Source organism: Scyliorhinus canicula, chromosome 2 (genome assembly GCF_902713615.1).
Source record: "Scyliorhinus canicula chromosome 2, sScyCan1.1, whole genome shotgun sequence".
Taxonomy (NCBI): domain Eukaryota; kingdom Metazoa; phylum Chordata; class Chondrichthyes; order Carcharhiniformes; family Scyliorhinidae; genus Scyliorhinus; species Scyliorhinus canicula.
In genome coordinates this window covers 245247921-245263803 of record NC_052147.1, presented here as the reverse complement: position 1 = coordinate 245263803, position 15883 = coordinate 245247921, and the positions used below count along the sequence as shown (strand labels likewise).

The following is a 15883-nucleotide window of genomic DNA, read 5'->3' as shown; positions in this document are numbered from 1 at the left end:
CCTACTAAAGAATGTCCCCAGATCACTTGATGATTTCAAAGTGATACCTATTTCTGTAAGGAATGTAAACCTACTGTCTTTGTTAAATGTTGTTAGGGATGTTATTAAGGTTGCCTATAGAGTATTGTATCTGTGGGGATTATCAGTGTTGGTCATTGAGAAGATGTTCACTGTGTGTTTATAAAATGTTATCTGGATTCAAAGAATAAACATTGTTTTGTTTCAACATTCTTTAGATCTCTGTTGCATCACACCTGTAAAATGGGCCCTTGTGCTCCCCATAAACAAAATCTATTAAAAGTTGTGGGTCAGGTGAACTCCATGATATACTTTGGTGTTCTCTAAACCCTGGCCCATAATATTGGACACTAAAGGGCAACTTAACATGGCCAATCCACCTAATCTGCACACTTTCGGACTGTGGGAGGAAACCAGAGCACCCGGAGGAAAATCACGCAGACATGGGGAGAGCAAACAAAGTCCACATAGAGAGTCAGCCAAGGCCGGTATTGAACCCGGGTACCTGATGCTGTGAGGCAGTTGTGCCGACCACTGTGCCATTGTGCCACCGCCGCTTTCTCCGGGTGCTTCGTTTGCTCCTAGAGTTCAAAGATGTGCAGGTTAGGTGGATCAGCCTTGCTAAATTGCCCCTTTGTGTCCAAAGGTTAGGTGGCTTTATGGGATTAGGGGGTGGGGGGGGGGGGGGGGGGGGGGGGGGGGGCTGGGTAGAGTGCTCTTTCGGAGTGTCAGTGCGGACTTTATGGGCCAAATGGCTTTCTTCTGCACTGCAGTTATTCTAGAAACACTAATCAAAAAATAAAATCAGATGCCTTAGGGCAGCATGGTAGCATAGTGGTTAGCACAAATGCTTCACAGCTCCAGGGTCCCAGGTTTGAATCCCGGCTTGGGTCACTCTGTGTGGAGTCTGCACGTTCTCCCCGTGTGTGCGTGGGTTTCCTCCGGGTGCTCTGGTTTCCTCCCACAGTCCAAAGATGTGCAGGTTAGGTGAATTGGCCAGGCTAAATTGCCCTCAGGGTCCAAATCGCCCTTAGTGTTAGGTGGGGTTACTGGGTTATGGGGATAGGGTGGAGGTATGGGCTTGGGTAGGGTGCTCTTTCCAAGAGCCGGTGCAGACTCGATGGGCTGAATGGCCTCCTTCTGCACTGTAAATTCTATGAAATCTATGTTACAAGGACAGGGACAGCAAAAAACCCGTAGTTGCGCAGAGTGATACCAGCCATCTGGGTGCCCCCACCCAACTACGCCCGTGAACCCCAGCCCCCACCCTCCACCCCACTAACTCCGCACACCACCCCCCCCACCCTCCACCCCACTAACTTCGCACACCACTCCCCCCCCCCCCCCACCCTCCACCTCACCACCACCGCACCCAACCCCCTAGCCTACCAATTCCACACCCCCGCCCCCCCAATTCGGCTGCCACCTCTCGGAGGGGCATCACAGGACCCACCCAAGGCAATGCACACAGTAGCCTATACAAGAGGGTGCCAGACAAGGGCTGCAGAGCATAGTGCTGGCATGAATAGGGCCAGCCAATGGTACCCTTGGCAGCAGGGACAAGCGCCAGGGCCAAAGATCCCCACGGTGCTGGGCACCAATGGAGCAGGGGTGCGGAGGGCAGCGTGCCAGGAGGATCAGCTAGTTGTGGGCATGAGGATGGGAAGAGCTGGTGGAGGGGGATATGTAGGGGCAGGGGCTGCAGTCCAGGCCAGGGCCACCATGTAGCCTGGTGGACCTGGTTGGGCACCATGCTAACATGTCTGTGTTTCACCCCCTGTGGACAATGGCTATCGGAATCCAACCAGGAATTGTGGCCTTCACCTTGGCCGCTGCAGCCTGGAGGATGCGCTGAGGCTGTACGAGCAGGAGCTGCTGGAGGAGGATCCTGCAGCAACGAAGCCTGCCAGAGGAACAGGAGCCAACCTGGTGAGGATGGAGAGTCTGCTGTACAATGAGGAGGAGGTGGGAGGGAGACACTGCACCAGGCCTTGTGAGTACTGTCAGCACCTGTCATTCGAGGACCAATCGAAGACTCCGGCTGAGCAGGGGACAGTGCAACATATTTGCCGGATCATGGCACGCCTGGCACGGCGGGGATTTGTGGGAGAACACCCACTCCCGGTGGCCGTCACGGTTGCCCTGAACCTTTACACCATGGGGTCCTTCCAGGTGACAAGTGGAGACCTGTCTGGAATCTGGCAGACTCAATGCACAGTTGCATCCATGCTGTCACGGAGGCCCTATATGCCTGGTTGGCACAATATATCAGCTTCAATGTGGATCAAGCCCACCAGGATGCGGGGGGTGATCGATGGAACGCATGTCACCCTACAAGCACCAACCATTGGCGGGCTGGATTTCACAAACTGAGAGGGGTTAAAGTTGATGAACGTGCAGCTGGTGTGTGACCATGAGCTGCGCATCATGCACATCTAGACCAATACCCGGGCAGTGTGCAGGATGCCTTCAGCCAGACGCACTCGACGGTTCCTGTCATATTTGAGATGCACCCCGGCTGAGGGGTTGTCTCCTGGATGACTGGGGTTATCCGCTGTTGTCATGGCTGATGATGCCTATCTGGAGGCCACAGACTGACACGGAGATGCACTCTGACACCATGCAGTGACCAGGGGTGTGATCGAGCGGTGCTTCAGCAGCCTGAAGGTGCGGTTTAGATGTCTGGACCGCTCAGGAGGAGTCCTCCAGTATACCGCTAGGTGAATCTCCCACATCATGGTGGCCTGCTGCACCCTCCACAACATCCCGCAGCAGAGTGGCGACATGCTGGAAGAGGGGCAGGCCTTGCCCAATGAGGAGGATGCAGGGAGGGACAGGATGGGCAAGCACAGGCAGGCTGCACAACATGTGCTCCTGGATAGGCTTGCACGGGATTTTCTTTCTTTATTCATTCATCAGATATAGGCAGCATTGACCAGGAACCATTTATTGCCCATCCCTGAGGGCATTTAAGAGACAATCACATTGCTGTGGGTCTGGAGTCACATGTAGATCAGACCAAATAAGATGACAGATTTCCTTCCCTAAAGGGCATTAGTGAACCAGATGGGTTTTCTGACAAATGACATTGGTTTCATGGCCGTCATTAGACTTTTACTTCTAGATTTTCATTGAATTCAAATTCCACATTCTGCCGTGCTGGATTTGAACCCGGGTCCCCAGAGCATTACCCTGGATCTCTGGATTGTGGTGTTCTTTGTGATTCTGTTATCAGGATGGATGTTGTGGTGTTCACAAAGACCACAGAAGCTAAGTTCATTACCAAAGCTAATTTATATTTACACAACTTAAATTAAGCTCGACCACTTACTCCTATAGTAAACAATAATTATAGTAATCCACACTCAACTAACACTAATCTCTAAACTCTAACTCCAACTGTATTCGGTACTCTCCAGATCTCTCCTGTGCAGTCTACTCCAGCTTTCCCTCTCCCAGAACCTGAGAGTTAGTGCTTTATATAGTACTGCATCTAGCTCCATCTAGTGGTTAATTGTAACATGACATCAACCCTTTGTATATAGGGCAGCAAGGTGGTGCAGTGGGTTAGCCCTGTTGCCTCACGGTGCCGAGGTCCCAGGTTTGATCCCGGCTCTGGGTCACTGTCCGTGTGGAGTTTGCACATTCTCCCCGTGTTTGTGTGGGTTTTTCCCCCACAACCCAAAGATCTGTAAGCTAGGTGGATTGGCCATGCTACATTGACCCTTAATTGGAAAAGATGAATTGGGTACTCGAAATTTAAAAAAGAAAACTCTTTGTATAATGAACATTTCTATAATGTCACAAGGCTTACTAGTCCAGTGACATTACCACTGCACCATTATCTCCCCCATTGTACTTCTGCAGTCCATCTACCTCCTCATCCCACACATTTTTCCAATTTATCAACTCCAGGCATGCACTTCCTAAACGACCCCCATTCTCGGTACTATAAGAGTCTTTTCTGTTCATTTCCTTTGTTCCCAGTGGAGGATGTGTGGTATTTTACAATAGCAAAATCGGCGCAACACCTGCACCGTCACTACATGGAACGCAATCAATTCCATGAAAAACAGCGCTGGATTTGTCGGGTACGCGATTAGCACTCATGAGGCTTAGTCACGCTTAAGCGGTCCTTCCCCCCACACACAACATCCCAGCCAACAAGATGGCTGGAAGGAGAGCAGCACCACGGTTCAGGGACACGGAGCTAGACACCCTCCTAGACACCGTGGAGGAGAGAAGGATGACCCTGCACCCGGCCCTGGAGGAAGGCCGCCAGGCGCTGCCGTTCGCCGTGCCTGGGTGCTGGTGGCAGAGGTGGTCAGCGTCGTGGGGAACGTCGACCGGACTGGCATGCAGTGCAGGAAGAAACTCCATGACCTTCTCAGAGTTGCCAGGGTAAGTTGGATGCTCCATTCCTCTGGAACTAACCCTGCCTAGCCGCACACCTGTAACCCAGCATCTCCTCCCCTCCAGGGGGATGGCTGAACCCCCACCCTGCCCCACATGCCAGCACCCACGGGATGGGTGTCTCCAACCACCTCCACCATCCCAGAGACTATCACCTTGGTTGGGTACATTAGTGAAGAGTCTCCGGGGACACTATCTGGTGCGCGCCACACATCTCATCCAGTATAGCAGTTGGAGGTAGGAGTACCTGTGGGGCCGGACAGTTGGCAACAGGCCGGCCCAGGAACCAGCTGCCGTCCAAACAGTGGAAGAGTGAGTAGCCTAGTGGGAGGGGTCTTTGATTATGCTGTCCGCTTTCCCAAGGCAGCGGGAGGTGTAGATGGAGTCAATGGATGTGAGGCAGGTTTATGTGATGGACTGGGCTGTGTTCATTACTCTGTGAAGTTTCTTACGGTCTTGGGCAGAGTAGTTGCCATACCAGGCTGTGATGCAGCCAGATAGGATTGCTGGAGTGCAATGTTGGAGGAGTTGCATTGGCTGCATGGGGCACAAACCAGCAATCTTTCTCAGGAAGACTGCATTGTTCCTTTTGCCCCTGCCTCTATGCCAGTGTCCTTGCTGTTGTGTTCCATCCAGTCAGCCCGCACTGGTCATGCAAAGATGGTACAGTCCAAAGCCAGGCCAAACTGGTCCACAGCTGCTGGAGGGCACCCTGCAACACGATCTTCATTGAAAGCCAGCAGCCTTCAATCAGCCAGGCTGTAGCCACTGTGTTAGTGGCCGTGTCATGGATGGTGGAGGAAAGATTTAAATTCCAAATGATATAGACGGGTTGGTGGAGTGGGCTGGAAAATGACAGATGGAGTTCAACTCTGATAAATGTGAGGTAATATATTTAGGGAGGTCAAACAGTAAAATGGAATACACAATAAATGGGAATATACTGAGAGAGGTAGATGAAGTGAGAGATCTTGGCATGCAACACACGTCCCTAAAGGTTGCAGTATAGGTAGATATGGCTTTAAAGAAGGCATAAATTTTACTTCAGTGTAGCTGAGCAGGCACCCGACTGTGGTGACTCGGGGATTTTCACAGTAACTTCTTTGCAGTGTTAATGTAAGCCTACTTGTGACACTAATAAAGATTATTATTATTATTATTATATGGAATGCTCTCCTTCATTGGCTGTGGTATAGAACACAAAAGTAGGGATACAATGATGGAACTATATAAGACACTGGTGAGGCCATAGCTGGAGTATTGTGTGCAGTTCTGGTCACCACATTACAGGAAAGATGTAATTGCTCTGGAGGGAGTGCAGAGAAGATTGACTAGAATTGTGCTAGGCTGGAGAATGTAGCTATGAGGAGAGATAGGAGAGGTTGTGGTTGTTTTCCTTGTAACAGATAAGGCTGAGGGGTGACATGATTGAGGTATACAAAATTGTGAGGGATGGAGATAGAGCAGACAGGAGGAACCTGTTTCCCTTGGCAGAGAGTTCAAAAACCAGGAGTCATAGATTCAAGCTAAGTGGCAGAAGGTGTCGAGACTGCAACTCCTCAAACATTGGGCTTCAGCAATCCTAGCGATCTGTTAGAGGATGCTGCACACCTTGTAAAGAACAACGAACAAGGAAACGCATAGCACAGGAACAGGCCCTTCGGCCCTCCAAGTCTTTGCCAATCATGATGCCCCAACTCAAAAAAAACCCTTCTGCCCTTACTCCCTCTATTTCCTCCCTATTCATGTATCCATCCAGGTGCCTCTTCAATGTTGCTAATGTGCTTGCTTCCACCACATCCTCTGGCAGCATATTCCAGGCACCCACCACTCTGTGAAAAACTTACTCCGCACATCTCCTTTAAACTTTCCCCCTCTCACCTTGAACCTGTGTCCCCTTGTAATTGACACTTCGACCCTTGGAAAAAGCCTCTGATTATCCGCTCTGCCTATGCCACTCATAATTTTGTAGACCTCTATCAGGTCTCCCCTCAGCCTCCATCTTTCTAATGTAAACAATCTTAGTTTATTCAACCTCTCCTCATAGACAACACCCTCGAGCCCAGGCAATCTTCTTTGCACTCTCTCAAAAGCTTCCACGTCCTTCTGATAATGTGGTGACAAGAACTGCATATAATACTCCAAATGTGACCTAACCAAGGTTTTACATTGCTGCAACATGGCTTCCCAACTCAATACCCCAGCTGACGAAGGCAAGCATGCAATATGCCTTCTTAATCACCTTGGCCACCTGTGTTGCCACTTTTAGAGGGGAAATAGGAAAAACATTTTTATGCAGAGGGTGATGGGTGTCTGAAATTCACTGCCCGAGTTGGTGGTGGAGGCAGTGATCCTCAATGCTGTAAGCTGCATGGTTATGTGCCATGTGCAGAAAGATGCGATTAGAAAGGGCACCGAGATATCTTTGGGATGGCATGGACAAGATGGGCTTTATCGGGGCTGTATCATTTCTATGGTTCTGTGGTTAGTACTGAAAAGGAGCATTCTCACATGGTAGATACACAGGGAGGGAATATCCAAGGCTGAGTATTTGTCTTTTGGATATTGGGTGGTTTGATTTCAAAATTTGGTTTGGAATTATTATTTTGTGTTAACTTTTATTTTTTCATCAAGTGGACACTGTGACCATCAATGACAGAGGGAAGGGAAGATGGGGAACAGTTGTGAATCAATAACTTTGTTTGCAATTATTGGCATTACACCAGATGAGTTCTTCACCAACAGTCTTGGACAGAGAGTGGCCATCTAGATTGCCTTCACTCTCCCTCTTGCTTCGCTTTATACTCCTCCTCATGCACTACCTCTTCATGCTCCTTTTCCTCAGTTTCTTGCTATATGGTTGGCAGGAAGGGCTATCCCTCACAAACATTTCATGCTGGCAAGGTTATGCTGCATGCAGCAGACCAGAGCAGTTCAGACAGTGGAAGTATTGTTTCAGCATGCTTGTGCACTGGAGGTCTGAGTCATATTGTTAGAGTTCTTGGCGCCCTTTGCTTTGGCGTGATGCAAATGCAGCTGACAAAGCAGACTGTCATGGAATTGAAGTGCCGTGACTGCTGCCAGGATACTGGGCATTGCCCTGCTAGATTCTCTACCCATGGTCACACACCAACTGGACTTTGAGCAAGTGGAGCCCCTTTTGCTTTCAGTATAGGGAACAGTTGGCATGTGCTGCCCGCAAATCCATGTGTATGCACCTTGCACCCTGGGGAAAGCTACGGTTCTAGTGAATTGAGGTTGTCACACTGCCTACTTCTGTCTGGCAAAAGAAAATGGACTGTAGTTCACTCCCTCCCTTCGCGATAGTGGACAGCCAACTGTTGCAAATATCTTCAGCTCCAGCCTGGAAAGAGTCAGATGGACAGAAATTCACAGCCACAGTCACCTTTACAGCCACCAGCATCATAGTCCTTGCTCTGCTCTTGGGTTGAAACTGTGGCTGCAGCAGGTGGCAGATTTCAGCACATTGCTGCTCCTCCAGGTTGAACAGAATAATTCAAAACAAAAGGTAACTTACTTTTGGACGGGATCCACACAAGGAAAATCACATGCAGCGGAGTTTCTCAGAGGGGTCACTGATCCTTCATTAACACATAATGGGTTGAACAACACTTTGGACACATTAAGATTACGTGAGGTAAAATATAAAATTGAATGGTGAAATTGATTATTTTTTGACACATTTTTCCATTTGGCAATGGGCAAATTAAAGATCAACTTCTCATTGTGTCTTTTGAAGTTGGAAACCGATATGCCATGGCTTAATAGAAACATACATATAAAATAGAAGCAGGAGGAGGCCACTTGGCCCTTTGTGCCTGCTCCGCCATTCATTGTGATCATGGCTGATCGTCAATCCCGCCTTACCTCCTTGATCCCGCCTTACCTCCAAATCCTTTGATCCTTTACACCCAGGAGCTATATTTAATTCTTTCTTGAAATGGCACATTTTCTCCTCAACTACTTTTTGCGGTGGTGCATTTCACAGATCCATCACTCTCTGGTGAAGAAATTTCTCCTCACCTCAGTCCTAAAGATTTACCCCTTATCATCTAACTATAACCCCTAATTCTGGACTCCCCCACCATCGGGAACATTCTTTCTGAATCTACCTTGTCTAATCCTGTTAGAATTTTGTAAATTTCTATGAGATCCCTTCTCACTCTTCTAAACGCCAGTGAATATAATCCTAATCTCTCCTCATATGACATTCCGCCATCCCAGGAATGAGCCTAGAAGACCTTTGTTGCACTCCCTCCATAGCAAGAACATCATTCCTCAGATAAGGACACCAAAATTGCAGACAATACTCCAGGTGTGGCCTCACCAATGCCCTATACAATTGCTGTAAAACATCACTATTCCTATACTCAAATCCTCGCCCTATGAAGGCCAACAGACCATTTGCCTTCTTTAATGCCTGCTGTAACTGCGCACTTACTTGCAGGAGTTCTGTACTTTTGATAAGCCCAGTTTTCTTATCCCACTGTCTCACTAAAGATAAATAATAATTATATTGCACCCGAAGGAATTAATTTAAGTTCTTCTACATTCATCCTGACCAACACTTTTAAGCAAATTAAGTTTGTAGATTTTTAGATGTCCAGTTTTTGATGATATATTACAAAAGGCTAGTTTCACACTGCTCACACAATGTACTGATCACTTTCAGAATAAGCAATTAATTCTGATTCAGTATCTGCACTTTATGTAAACAATTTCAAACATGCCGAATCTTAAACTGCATCTCAAATCGAATATCTCAGACAAACAGAAAGCTAAACTTAGCTGAGTGTGTTATCAAATGGCCTCCTGGCATACAGAATTTATGTTCTTATGAGGTCAACCTATCTGATTTGCCACATTGCTGTACCGTTGACAGATAACCATCTTTTATCACAAGTATTCCCTAATGAACAACTGGTAAGTTAACCCTCTGACTGCTTAATTTATACTTTCTCAAGCAGCTTTCGATGATTTGACAGATTTGTCATGGTACAATTCTCTAAATATACCAAAGAATTAATTCATTCTCTGTCAAATATTAAGGTGAATTTTCCAGACCCTTTGGGGCATGGGCTGGGAGGGGTCGGAATTTTGGGAAGGAAGCCCAGTGGTGCTGAGTGGCTCCAATGGTGGGCAGAATAGTGCCTGAACACAACGGGAAGGTAATTAAGCAAATGAATTAACCAACTCAGAGCAATTTTACAGAGAAAGATGAATTATAAAATGGCGCATGGGAGCCATAGGGCTTCAGAGCCTCGCTTGCTGGACAACTAGCAAACAGGAGTTCAATGATGGCTCAAATTATGTATTTGCATCAATAGCAAGAAGGGATTCAATTTAAACTCACGGAAAATGTGACATCATGGATTAATGAGCATTCGCAAAATGGTTATATTATCACCTGTGGAGCCATCTCACTATAGCTTTCAGAGAAGTGAAGAAAGGTGATATTCCAAAGTTCACGTTGAGTGCTGGTTATTGCACGAGATTCATGGAAAAGCACAATTTAGTATCCTGCTATAAAATGGAAATGTTTTGTTTTTTGCAACCTTAACTCAATGGATAGAATTTTAAGGATAGTCACAAGCTTTTCCCCAGGATGGAAGAGTCAATAACTGGGGGACATAGGTTGAAGGTATGAGGGGCAAAATTTAGAGGAGATGTGCGAGGCAAGTTTTTTACACAGATGATGGTGGGTGCCTGGAACTCGCTGGCGGAGGAAGTGGTGGAAGCAGGTACGATAGTGACGTTTAAGGGACGTCTTGACAGATACATGAATAGGATGGGAATTGAGGGAAACAGACCCCAGCAGTGTGGAAGGTTTTAGAGTTAGACGGACAGAATGGTCAGCGCAGGCTTTGAGGGCTTTTCTTTGTTCTTTGCACGCGATTGGGCCTTGCCATCATGAGTTCTGGCACCAGACCAACAGCTGCTGACTCTCTAAGTCCCATTGCCATTTACTGCTCACCTGAGCATCGATTTGAAGTGGGCGGGGATTTCATCTGCCTTTGGAAGGAAGATTGGCTAACAGCTTTTCAACCTAGCCAGGTACAGCGCTGTTCTGACCAGAAGCAGTATTGCCATGCCCTGCCTGTGACTAACGCCTGAGACCTTTGAAAAGTTAAGCCTTGAGGGGGGGCTTCCGAAGGGGGGAATCCTGTCCATTCAATGTTATGCTTTCCCCCTCTGTCTCAGAACTCGCCTTGGTGAGAGTGTAGAATTCTGCCCAATGTAACATCACCAAATCCCAACATTTTAAAGATGAAGATTGAACGCCGAGAAGAAGGTAGAGCAATTTACCTGTATTGGAAAGATATTGGAAACATAAATGAACTTTGACATGCCAGCAAGCAAAACCATAACAGGATTGGTAAAAATATCACACTTGTAAAGACGACTGGCTGAGGCACAGTTCCCAGTGATTTCCTCAGATGGATCTACACTACTCTTATCATAGAATGTACAATACAGAAGAAGGTAATTCGGCCCATCGAGTCTTCAATGGCTTTTGGAAAGAGCAACCTACCCAAGCCCCAAATCTCCACCCTATCTCCATAACCCAGTAACCACACCCAACACAAAGGGCAATTTTTGAAACTAAGGGCAATTTAGCATGGCCAATCCACTTAACCTGCATATCTTTGGACTGTGGGATGAAGCCAGAGCACCCGGAGAAAACCCGCGCACAGACGGGGAGAACGTGCAGACTCCGCACAGACAGTGACCCAAGCTGGGAATCGAACCTGGGACCCTGGAGCTGTGAAGCAATTGTGCTAACCACTATGCTACCATACTGCCCACAATTCACCTCAATCATCCCATGCAGAAGCAATTTAGCAATTTCAGCTTTCCAACCACTTTCATCGATTTGCTTTTTGGGTTTATTCGTGACTACTTCATATTTATGGTAACATTGGTTTCTTTGTTCCCCAAAGTGAAATGCATTCTTTTTACTTTTAAATTTTCATTATATAATATAATTCAAGCATGCACTTTTTCGCAAACAATTACAAGAATACATTAGTTAATTAACTTTTTGTATCTGGAAATTTGTGCTTAAACTGTCCACTTCTCGGCTTTTATCTATAACAACCACAAAAAATAGGTATTCCCGATAGTATCTATTCCATCTGAAAATATGACTGATTTTCGTGCTAACTAATGAATGTGCTCAATGAATATGTTTATTGTGTTACTGAGGAAAGTTTTCATCTTAATGGCTCCAAATAGCTGTAAAATGTATTATTGCCAGTTTTCTCTAGTGGTAATACAAGAGCGTGAACCTGAAGGTGGCAGTAGAGATTTGTGCTCTCGCAGGTTTAACATTTCATGTGCAATTTTGCAAGATCAGAAAATAGTTACAAATGAGGAGCGCCATTCATCCCTTAGTGCATCATCCAGAAAAATCCTGGTGCCACCCCTCTCCGCATTATGGGGCAAATTGTTTTTTAAATGATTCGAGCATTTCTGTCGCAAATAAAATCAATGACTTCATTACGAATTCGATGAACTGCTACAAAGGCTTAATGGTTTCAAAACAAATAAATCCCAGGGATAGATGGTATTTATCCCAGAATGCTGAGACTAAGGAGAAAATCTGTAAGGCACTGATAATGTTTATGAGGGAGTCACTGTGCACTCATGAGGTGCCAGTAAATTGCAAACAAGCTAATGTGTGCCCATGCAATGAAAAAAAGATTTACGGAATAGACAATGACACTCACCCATTAATCATACCTTCAGCCATGTAAGTAATGGAATTAATTATCGGGGCAAACATCAGAGTCATCTGTTGAATAACATATTTAATAACACTATTTGGAAATAATGGGGAACCAAGGGTCCAGTAAGAATGAGGAACGTCAAGACGTTAGTAATACTGGAGCAATTAATGGAGCTAAAAGTCAACATAGCCCCTGGAACTCAACGCATACATTCTAGGTTTTTAAAATAAGTGACTACAGAGATAGGGGATGCATTGATTTTCATCTTCCAGAATTCCTTAGATCCTTAAGCCTATGGATGAAAAGTATTCTCTTGAATTCCATCTTAAATGCCAAGCCCTTATTCTGAGACTGTGATCTCTGGTCTTGATCCCCTTGCCAGAGAAACAAATAACAAGCAACCATTTTATATATTTCAGTGGGATCACCTTTCATTTTTCTAAACACTGAGGAATAAAGGCCTAGTCTACACGGTTTGGAGCAATCCCCGAGTCCCAGGAATCAATCAATGAAGTGTTGTTATACTTCCTCTCAGTATATCTTTCCTTAGGTAGATCGAGAACTGTAAACTGTACTCCAGGTGTGGTCACAAAATAGCCCTTTAATTGCAGTCAGGCTTCATTACTCGTATACCCCAATCTCTTTTGTCATAAAGACTAATATAGTATTTACTTTCCTAATTGCTTGCTGTAACTGCTGCCTATCTTTCCAACTTATGTACATGGCTAACTTCGGTTTCTCTGAATATCACCAATTCCCAGTCTCCTACCATTTGAAAAATATTCTGCTTTCCTATTTTCCGATCAAGGGGATAACTTTACACGTCATATATCAACAGTTATGCATGTGCCCATTCACTTAACCTACCTTCATCCCTTTGGAGTTGTTTTGTATCCTCCACACGTATTATCATCCCATTTGAATACATTACACTTGGTTCCCACATGAGACCAGAAGGCCAAAAGACATTGGAGCAGAATTAGGTCATTCAGCCCATCAAATCTGCTCCGCCATTCAATTGTAGCTGATATGTTTCCCGTCCCCATTCTCCTGCCTTCTTCCTAAGTCGTTGACCTAGATTTTAAGTAGTTGAAGCTGATCCTTGTGATGTTCCTCTAGCCTGCCAACCCAAACGTAGCCGATTCATTACTAATCGCCTTTTTCAGCCCATTAACCAACCCTCAACCTTTGCTAATATATCATCCGCAATTCCATGAGCCCTAATTTTCTGTAATAACTTGTTATTTGGCACTTCGTTAAATGCGGTGTGAAAATCCAAATGCATTAGAATCATCGGCCGCAACCTTCTGGCCCATACGTCAGGGATGGGTCGGAAAATTCCAGTCCTGCCTAAGGTGACCCCTGCGTTCCCTGGCAACAGAGTATATGGGTCAAACCTCGTACACATCAGCAAGACCAGAAGATCCTGCCGCCGACCAATGGCGGGCTGTATCCACCGATGGAAAATACTCCGTGGGAGAGGCAGGGGGAGCAGAAACCCTCATCCAAAGAGTAGTGAGAGAACGTAATGAGACCACTCAGTCCATCATGTCTGTACTGGATCTCTGAAGATTAGGAAAATAAACAGAATATTGAAGCAGCTGCTTTCGGATTGTTTTTCTATTGAATTGTTGAACCTGGAAAAACTCCCTTTAACCCTATTTATTTTTCCTTTTTCGATAATAATCTAATTTATTTTTCTGAACACATTAATTAAACCAAGCTCCACCACACCTTCAGGCAGTGCATTACAGATACTAACCAGAGGCGGGATTCTCCGACACCTCGCCGGGTCGGAGAATCGCCAGGGGCCGACGTGAATCCCGCCCCCACTGTCTCCCGAAGTCTCTGGCACCAGAGATTCGGTGGGGGCGGGAACCGCGCCACGCCTGTTGACCCCCCCCCCCCCCCCCCCGGAGATTCTCCAGCCCGCGATGGGCCAAAGTCCCGCTGCTCTCATGCCAGTCCCGCCGACGTGAATCAAATACCTATCTTACCAGCGGGACCAGGTGGCGCGGGCGGGCTCCGGGGTCCTGGGGGGACGCGGGGCGATCTGGCCCCGGGGGGGTGCCCCCACGGTGGCCTAGCCCGCGATCGGGGCCCACCGATCGGCGGACGGGCCTGGGCCGTGGGGGCACTCTTTTCCTTCCACGTTCGCCATAGTCTTCACGATGGCAGACGTGAAAATGATCCCCTCCACTGAGCATGCGCGGGGATGACGTCAGCAGCCGCTGACGCTCCGGCACATGCGCGGACTTCCGCCGGCCGCGCCAACCACTCCGGCGCGGGCCTAGCCCCTCAAGGTTAGGGCTTGGCCCCTAAAGGTGCGGAGACATCCGCCCCTTTGGGGCAGCCCGACGCCGGAGTCGTTCACGCCACTCCATCCCTCCGGGATCTCCTGCCGGGTAGGGGAGAATCCCACCCCTTATCTCCCTTATCTACTATGTTAGATACAACCTTAGAAAATGGTAACTAATTTTTCAAATTGAATTTCCCATTTATAAACCTGTACTGCCTTCACCGATACCTACCATGCTTTTTCATGTGCTTTATTATCACGTTCCTAAGAACAGATTCCTCCATTTTCCCTACTGCTGATGTCAGGCAGACTGATCTACCAGCGAGGGGACTGTTACTATTTTCCAACCATGGGGACCATTATAGAATCTAGAGAATTCTGGAAGATCAAAACCAATCCATCCACTGCAGTCACTTCTCCTAAAACCCTAAGATGTAGAGGAGTCCAGGGGATTTAATTTCCCATTAATTACTCCAGTATAATTTCTTTCCTAATTCTTCAAGTTCCTCATTATCACTAGACCAGTGTTTCCCAAATTTTTCTCTGCCATGTCCCCCTTTTAATGTCTCACACTTGGTATGATGCCAAGATTGGGTGCAGGGGTAGAGAGATATTGAGTGATGTGGATGTTCAAACAGCACAAAGAAAAGAAACATTGAAAATACCTACTATTTTGAAGGCTATGCTGATGTGATCAGGCCTCAGAGCACTTTGACAGAGGCAAAAAGAAATCATGGACATTTAAAAGGGCCTCACTGCCAACCCCAGGAACGTCAAATCTGAGTCTCCATTCCACTTCTGTTAAGTAATGGGTTAAGAGATATTCTAATTAGTTGTTTCATTTATGTTAAGTATCCAATAATTGACACTAATATGTAAAGGAGCTTCTGGTGGCCTTTGGGTCAGGTGTTGTAAAGATAGAGTTTTGTGCATAGTCTGTTAAAGTGAAATAATGGTGTTTGTAATTAGGAGCAGAACCTTTGACTCTTTATACAACAGCAGCTAAACGTCTAACAAATGGTAGCAGAGGATGGTTGCTGTGCAAATGTGAATGGTTGAAAGATACAACTTTTCCAGACCAAACCAAGGAGTGAGTGAGACGAAAAAAAAAAGAAGATATATGGCAGAACCTTGGATAAAGATGACCGGATATGACTATCCCCACTGATTTTCTGAAAGGGGATCGTACGACCAATGGAGAATTGCAGTAATTATATGGACTAAGGTAACTGCCTTGGGAAAGAGAAAACAAGGTATGGCATTGGCTCTTTCTCTACCTTATGACAGTAAAATTCAAAGCAAAATTCGAATTGGAAGAGTTAGACTCAGAAGAAGCTCTGGAGACTCGATTGCGTTGTATGGATAAGATTTATAAAAAGGATGACTTGTTAAGTGCATATGA

The 15883-nt window shown here is 46.4% G+C and overlaps 1 long non-coding RNA gene across 2 annotated transcripts in view; it reads right to left on the bottom strand.

Moving 5' to 3' along the window:
• Nucleotides 1–15585, bottom strand: part of LOC119962078 — a 60542-nt gene extending 44957 nt beyond the window's left edge. The window contains exon 1 of one of the 2 annotated variants that reach the window (XR_005459802.1): nt 15151–15585. This is a non-coding gene — a long non-coding RNA (uncharacterized LOC119962078). Of the gene's footprint in view, nt 1–523; nt 602–15150 lie in introns of those variants that run through there. The other variant, XR_005459803.1, reaches the window with a different exon arrangement.
• Between the last annotated feature and the right edge of the window lie 298 nt (nt 15586–15883).